Source organism: Aquarana catesbeiana, linkage group LG03 (genome assembly GCF_042186555.1).
Source record: "Aquarana catesbeiana isolate 2022-GZ linkage group LG03, ASM4218655v1, whole genome shotgun sequence".
NCBI classification, from domain to species: domain Eukaryota; kingdom Metazoa; phylum Chordata; class Amphibia; order Anura; family Ranidae; genus Aquarana; species Aquarana catesbeiana.
The window spans coordinates 494,116,444-494,124,061 of NC_133326.1; positions in this window are offsets into that span (position 1 = coordinate 494,116,444).

Genomic DNA, 7,618 nt, shown 5'->3' on the forward strand with positions numbered 1-7,618 from the left:
ATTGAAAAATTTCGGATAACCGAACAATTCACTTTTTCCAATAGTAACAGATTTCAAAGAGACAGTGTATCGTATATAACTCAGCTCAGCTTGCTCTACATGTTACGCGTTCAGTAACGCTTCCTCAGGAGCTTTTGGCATATTCTATGAACAAAAGAATAGGCATAAGTTCATTACATTCTACATAAACAGCATACATTTATATAAAATATATTGTTGCCCCTGTGACATTGGCAATTAGGACCATATCCCCTGGCCAAAGCCTTACCCCCTATTAGCATATATAAGCACATAGGGAACCCAGAAAGGGCGGATAAAGGAAAAACAGAAAAAAGAGAGAAGAAAGATAGAGAAAAAGACGGATAAAAGAAAACAGAAAGAAAGAAAAATATTGGCATGTAGTATGGGGACAATGGGGACGGGTGTAACATACAAATTATTTAATAAAATGGCAATGGGGAGTGAGCTTGTCAACATAGAGATATAATTGTAACCAGATATCTACTTACATTTTCCAAAAAGAAGAAAAAATATATATAGAATAAACTGAGCGGGGAATAATGTCCTCAACCTTACTGGACGTCCAGATAAAACAAATCTTCAAGTTGCTTATTGAAATGGTCTGTGTATATATGGATATTATAAATTCAATACCATATAGTTGATCCAGTTCAATTTTAGAACAAATATTATGAAAGAAAGATAAAAAAGAAATATATATATACATATTCTATTAATCATCTCACCTAATAAAGCCAAATTGTACCAGATACACTAGAGTAGTTAGTGATAGCTGATACGAACAGTAGCGTCCGGAACAACCAGGTATAGGCTAAGTCAGTTTGGGACTTCCCACCATAAGAAAGCCAGTCCAGAGATTACTAAATTGTCCCTGATAGATATCTATTTAGGGGGATATAGAGAGAGAAAGGAACCTCTTATTAATATACATAGAATCAGAGAGTATCTCTGACTATTCGGCTTATGGTGGTTCAGGATTGGCATATGGAGATAAAGTAGTTACCTTTAGAATAGTGTCTTCTGGAGCTCCCCGCTCAGATGACAGCGCCACACCAGGTAAAAGCAGCTGTGTGAGATGCCAGCCCAAATCGTCTCTTTGTACGTCCCGGTGGTGACGTCAGTCCGTAAGACCAGAAATGACATTCACACACCCGGCCGGGCTCTAGTACGCATGCGCTCGACTTCTGAACCGCTAACCCGCATCCAATGGGAGCGAGGGGGCGGTCCTAGTGTGTGCAGAGCGTAGCACCAGTAAGAGACAAGTTTGTCTCCCTCCCGGAGCTAAAAGCGCCGCTAACAGCCCATTGGCTGTGTCCAGACGGCGTTTTGCGGCCGCACAGTACACCACATCACTACACCAACTTGATGAAAAGAAGAGAGAAGTCAGATTCTAAAATTGGTGGTTACAAAGAGGAGAGCTCGGCAAGAAAAATATTTTTGGAGGAAGAGTGGAAGGGGGCATTGCAACACCCAGCTCACAGAGGGCGACATCACAACAACATAAATAATGATTACATTCCTAGGAATATATTTCTATTAAAATTGTGATTGAAATTTCTTCCAATGACCTCAATTATCGGGATGTGGCATTATTTATTATTATTAATTATTAATTATAAGTGTGTCGTAGCCACAGTACCACTCTGTGATGATACGAATTTTTAAAGGGTTATAACATTGTCACATTTTTTTTTCTTCTCCCCATTGGGGAGATTTCCCTTCACGTCCTGTTCTATAACCAAAACAGGAAGTGAGAGGAAATTCCTACAAATTGAGGGAATCCCTTAGGGACCCCCAGGTCACCAGGACTAGTGTCCTCATTCGAAGATTTTACCTCTGTTACTTTTCTGGGAACAGCCCAAAATTTTGGATTTTCTTTCACTGATAATGGTAAACAAGACAAATAGAGAGGGTGACTCTCCCTAACAGGGGCACAGATGCAATAAAAACTGACAGGTGTTCTAATCCATGTCCACTCGATCCAAAGCTAGAAAAAAAACGGAAAATTGTATCATACTTACCGTAATTTTCCTTTCCTGACGCCAATCCATGGCAGCATACTAGTGATAGGCTCTGCTTTTCTCCCCTCCCTCAGGACCAATGAAATAGCATAAATTAAAGGCCAGTTAGGCCCCGCCTCATTCTTCGTAATTAGCTAGATACCGAAACGCACAAGGGTATGCTGCCATGGATTGGCGTCAGGAAAGGAAAACTAAGGTAAGTATGATACAATTTTCTGTTTTCTTGCCGCCACCATGGCAGCATACTAGTGATACATTTCCTAGCTGACAAGGTGGGTTCTACTTAACAAACCAAAATAATTATTTTATATATATATATATATATATATATATATATATATATATATATATATATATATATATATATATATATATATATATATATTTTCAAATGGGACAGAAGACTGAACAGTCATTCCTCCGAAGCCCACTGATGAAAAGGCACCCAGATCTATTCTGTAAAGGTTGAAAAGGTATGCTGGGAAAAGCATGCCACTTTCCTGTAGAATGAATCCATAGATGCTTTCAACTGGGCCACCTATGATGTCTCAACCCCTCTGGAAGAGGATGCATCCTGCCACTGAAGGATTCTCACGACCCATTTCCATCTGCACAACCAATCTTGCTAAAGTCCAGGAGGCAACCTGTCTTGCCTGAATTCCATCTGGACAAGTGAAAGACTTATCATATGAACTGAAAAGAGCAATTGTGGACAGAAACTTCTTTCAAGCTCTGGAAATGACCAATTTGTGTGGTTTTCTTGCTTGAACGTCTGGAAAGTTAGGCAATGGACAGATGATTGATAGATGGAGGGCTGTCGCTACCTCTGATATAAGCTGAACTATAGGATGCAGCTCTACTCCTGTAACAAAAGAAATATGCTTTTCAGAAGCTCTAAGGGCTTGAAACTCAAACCGACTTCTGTTTGACGATTTGCGCTAAATACTGGTTAGTAAGCGATGTCTTAAACCGAACACTGCCCTGTTGGAGTAAACAGTTGAAATAAACCCAAACAGCATCGAAAGATTTTAATTGTGAAAGATTCTCTCTCGCAGTTGACGAAACTTCCTGACTGTCTTCAAAATTTTGCAAACTAAAGGGCCTTTGGCAAAATTAAACCTTGTTCTTGCTGATACCTGCAACCTCAAAAAAGTATAGGGTAAGGTTCATGTCCAATCTGACCTACAAGAAGACCAGAACAGCTGCCACCAGAGGTGCAGTAAGAATAATATCTTGCCATGCAAAATGGAAAAAAACACAAGTTTGTTCCAGATCTCGGCATAGAGGCTGTTAGTAGAGTGCCTTTCACACCCCCCAAAATAGAGCTCACTCTTGGAGCAACTCTGGAGCAATCTAGGTTCTGCGGCTTCCCCTTCCCGCCATTATGCTTGCATCTCTGGTCTGTGCATGTGTGAAGGGGAATTGACTTCTATATCTGAAGTAGATAGCCAGGAAGCACCAAGACTCCTCTGGTCAGAATCGAGGGGTGGTCGTGACTACCATGCTCATTCTTGACAGCTTCCAGAGGAATTTCATTACGAGAGAAGTTGGGGAAAAACATATACAGTAGGCTTGATTGCAGTTTCATGGAGAAACTCAGCTTCTGTTCTCTGCTTTGGGGAGCAGAAACCGAGTCAGACCTCTTCTTAAATTGGCATTTGCTGTGAGAAGCAAAGAAGCTTGTCTGTGGTAGGTCACCTGTGGACAAGCCTCCCCCTCATGCTCTGGCAAGCTTGCATGATGGACATTATGTCCGTGTATTCCAGTCCCCTAGGAGGTAAATTGCTTCCGGAATTTGCTGGTGATCTTCCTACCCAGACATTCTGGATTCTACATCTCTCAATAGCATATTGCCACGAGATCCTCCCTGGAGCTGAATTGCTGTCCTGTTGCTCAACCGCAAGATGACTGGTCACCCTTGATTCTGTGTAGCAAGGTCAAAGTGATAAAAAAGACTGCCTGACCTTCCAGCGCTTTCGAGACTACCTTCCTTGGCTAGCAATCTCCGCTTGCCTTGACCGACAGACCCTCACAGTGCGCCTTCCAGGCTGTCTTGCCGATATTATTCATCACATTGATCCAGTCAGATGGTTCGTGACATCCTCAAGGTCTTTCCATCACTGCGGCCCGCTATACATACTGACACTGACCATAGCTGCGCCGGATCCTGTTTCCTCCGTTGTAGTTGAAACTAGCACCAGTGCCCATGCACCCAAGGAATCATTGGTATGAATGACAACATTACGGCCAGGAGGCTGAGACACCTAGAAGTCGTCCAGGAAGTAGAGGCATCTTATCTCAGAATTCTCCTTATGACCATCACCGTCCTTTTCTGATGGAAGCAAAACAGAGGAACCGGTAGAGCCCCCACAGGCACTTTAACTGTTGGAAAGCAAAAGTTGGCCTCTTTTTTTTTTTTTTTTTTTTTTTTATGTAGAAAGGAATGACACCCAGGTAGTGGCGAATCTGGAGACCCTGTTCTCCAAGAGGAACTGACACGGCACTGAAACCTCTGTGAATATTCTTAGAGATATTCATAGGCTAAAAGGTAGGCTGATAAAGCGGAGATGTGTCCAACCAATCGCCAAATTACTTACTTTGGAATAAAAAAGAAAAACATTTTTGGGATGTAAGGCTAAGGATCCTGACGATCTAGCGAAAGCCTCCAGCCATCTGCTGCAAGCGAATGCTTCTCTCCATCCCCCGCGACCTACAAACTGGGGTGGGTAGGAAACCTACAATCTCTCCTGTGAGATGGTACCAGGACAGCTCCCCTCTGACTCTGAAGTGTCTGTAAGTATTGTAACCGCCGTGGTTGGATCTGGCAGCTCCAAGGGGGAGAAAAAGGTCCGGAGAAGGAACAGTGAGGAATCCACCGAAGTGACCACGAATGCCTCCAAGGATCTGCACAATCCACTGTCCAGTAACCCGTGATGCATGCCCACTGGGACTTACCTTAAAAGTCTGGGCATGCGCCCGGTAAAAGGGTTTTGTGAGTACCTGTGGTACACCCAAAGATTTTCATTTATGGACCTTATGAAAGGTTGCCCCTAGAGGAGCGGAACCTAGCGGGAAAAACACATTTATCCCTTTATTTATTATTATTTATTTATAGTTATATATTTTTGTTTTTTACTTTCCTGCTTTCTGTTATGGGAGAAGAACGGACCCTCCTCCTGTCACTTCCGACATGGCTGTCTCTGGTTTCATATCAAACAGAGATCTTGCACTATAAAGTGACTATTCCAATTTTGTTTCTAGGAAGCCAAACACCGCCCCGGGTCTCAACCATAGGGTACCCCTAGCCGTAACTGAGTATAGCATTGCCTTGGCCAGGGACCAGGTTGAGACTATTGCTGCTTCCGCAGTGAAATTTGCCGATACATCTTGGCCGGGTCCCAAGATATGAGCCCTAAGGATTCCCTCCCCAACCATATCCTGGGAGCAGAAACCCAAAGTACCCGTCACCAAGGTAAGGGCCTCTGTTGAGTGGCAGGCCCTACCCAGCCGCCACCCTATTGGACAACAGCCGGTCCCACTGTAGGCATGGATTTCCGCAATGCTATATCCGCATTGAATGAAACCAGTTTCCTAATGGAAAAGTGATTGCTTATTGAAAGGGTAAATATGACTTTGTCTTTTAACCCATGTAATGGTCTGCATGACTGCCTGGATACACAGTTCTCCAAAGAAAAACTGACACCAAGTAGCTCCAGATCTTCCTCTGGTGCAAGGGAGCTAAAATCATTTGCAGGCTGCGCCCCCTTCTCGGGAGTACTGAGAGGATGAATGATCCATGAGGCAGGTTGTTCTGCTAGTGGCTAGACCCGCAACAAGGGGGCTGGCTAGCTAGAGTAATTACAGTGAGTTTAAAACAGAAATTTTGTGCCACCTTATAAGTAATAAGGACATTCAGTATTACCTGTCAGCTGCAAACTTCAACCAGGCCGACTTCACTCACCAGCCTCCTGGGCATAGGCACTGTGCCACAGGTCCTGCAGGACTCTTGTTGGGGTGCTGGGTCTGGGAAAGAAGAGCTAAGACGTTTTCCTTGGAACCTCTCTCCTGAGTGGAAGCAGCATCCGAGCTATGCTTCTCTGAAGAACGTCTGCCTTTCTATGGCCTCTGGCTCTGGCTTTTGAGAGTGTGAGCTGAAGCAAATCAAAGCAATCCGCATGAGAGGGCACTCTTTTCCTGAAAACTTACCGACACAATGGTCCCCACCTAAGTATTGAGGGTCTTTTGTATGGGTGGTGACTGATACTCGAACCGTGGAGAAATGGGACGACCAGCTGAGAGACGGACAGCCGCAGAAAGACCGAGAAGAGGAAAAATAGATAAGGCAACAGCGACTTTGCTTCTCCCTCTATTAATGTATATCTAAATATATGCATACACATATATACATCTACACACTCTCTCCTTTCCTTTTTTTAAAAAAAAAACAATATGCATGCATATATAAATACATGCACATACCGCTCCATATAACACCCCCCACACACATACATACCAACCAACATAAGAACACACACATATATACACAAATATACATGAACATATACACATACTGCAGAGGGTAAGCCTGGGGAAGGGTTAAGAAGAGGTTAATCGAAGGGGGTAGGTATTTCCCCTTCAGACCTGCTAATTGTCAGCTGGGCTGAAAGACTCATAGAGGAGCTGTTTGAGTAGGAGAGAGAGAGACAGCAGCATGCTGTGTGAAAATGTCCATTGCTGGATGGTGTGCTGGGTGAGCTTAACCACATAAAGAGTGTAGCTCTGATTGGAGCCATGAACTATTACCTGTAAGCCTGTGTGCTGTGAACTGTGAGCTGTACCTGTGTGCACAACCGTGTGACAAGACAAGTCTGTCTTATCTTATATTCATTCTGCCATTTTGTTGAATAAAGCCACTTTTGTTTTAATGGGCTGTCTCTGAGGCAGCTGTCCACCCCTCTGATCCCCTTCAATACACATATATACATATCCATATATATATATATATATATATATATATATATATATATATATATACACACATACACACATATATACATACACATACATACACACACACACATACCCACCTGCCCCAAACCTATACATACACAACCAACAAACATAAGCGATACTTACAGCTGGCCTAGGACAGCAAAGGACAGAGAACCTGTCTAGGGGGAGTAATGTACCCAGACCAGTGCCACTGCAGGAGGAAAAGAACAGGAGGTGCAGAAAATGAGTAAATGACAGGAGACAAAGGCAAAGGTAAGAAGGATGCAAAGCTGGCCTCCCCAAACCCAACAAGCATTGCAGACACCAACCTTAAAGGCAGATTTCATTCCTAAAGAGGAAAAACTGCTCAGCTCCATCGAGACCCACAGAAGGAGCTCCCAAGCTACTCTGGCACTTTTAGCAGCCTGATACTGGGACTTCGCACTGGGAGAGGCTTAACCCAGCCAGCAGCTGCCTGGAGGCAGAGGGGGGAACATAGTACTGCTTACTCTTCACTGGTGCGTGGAGGTATGAGGACAAAAAGAAGAATGGGGCGGGGCCTAACTGGCCTTTAATTTATGCTA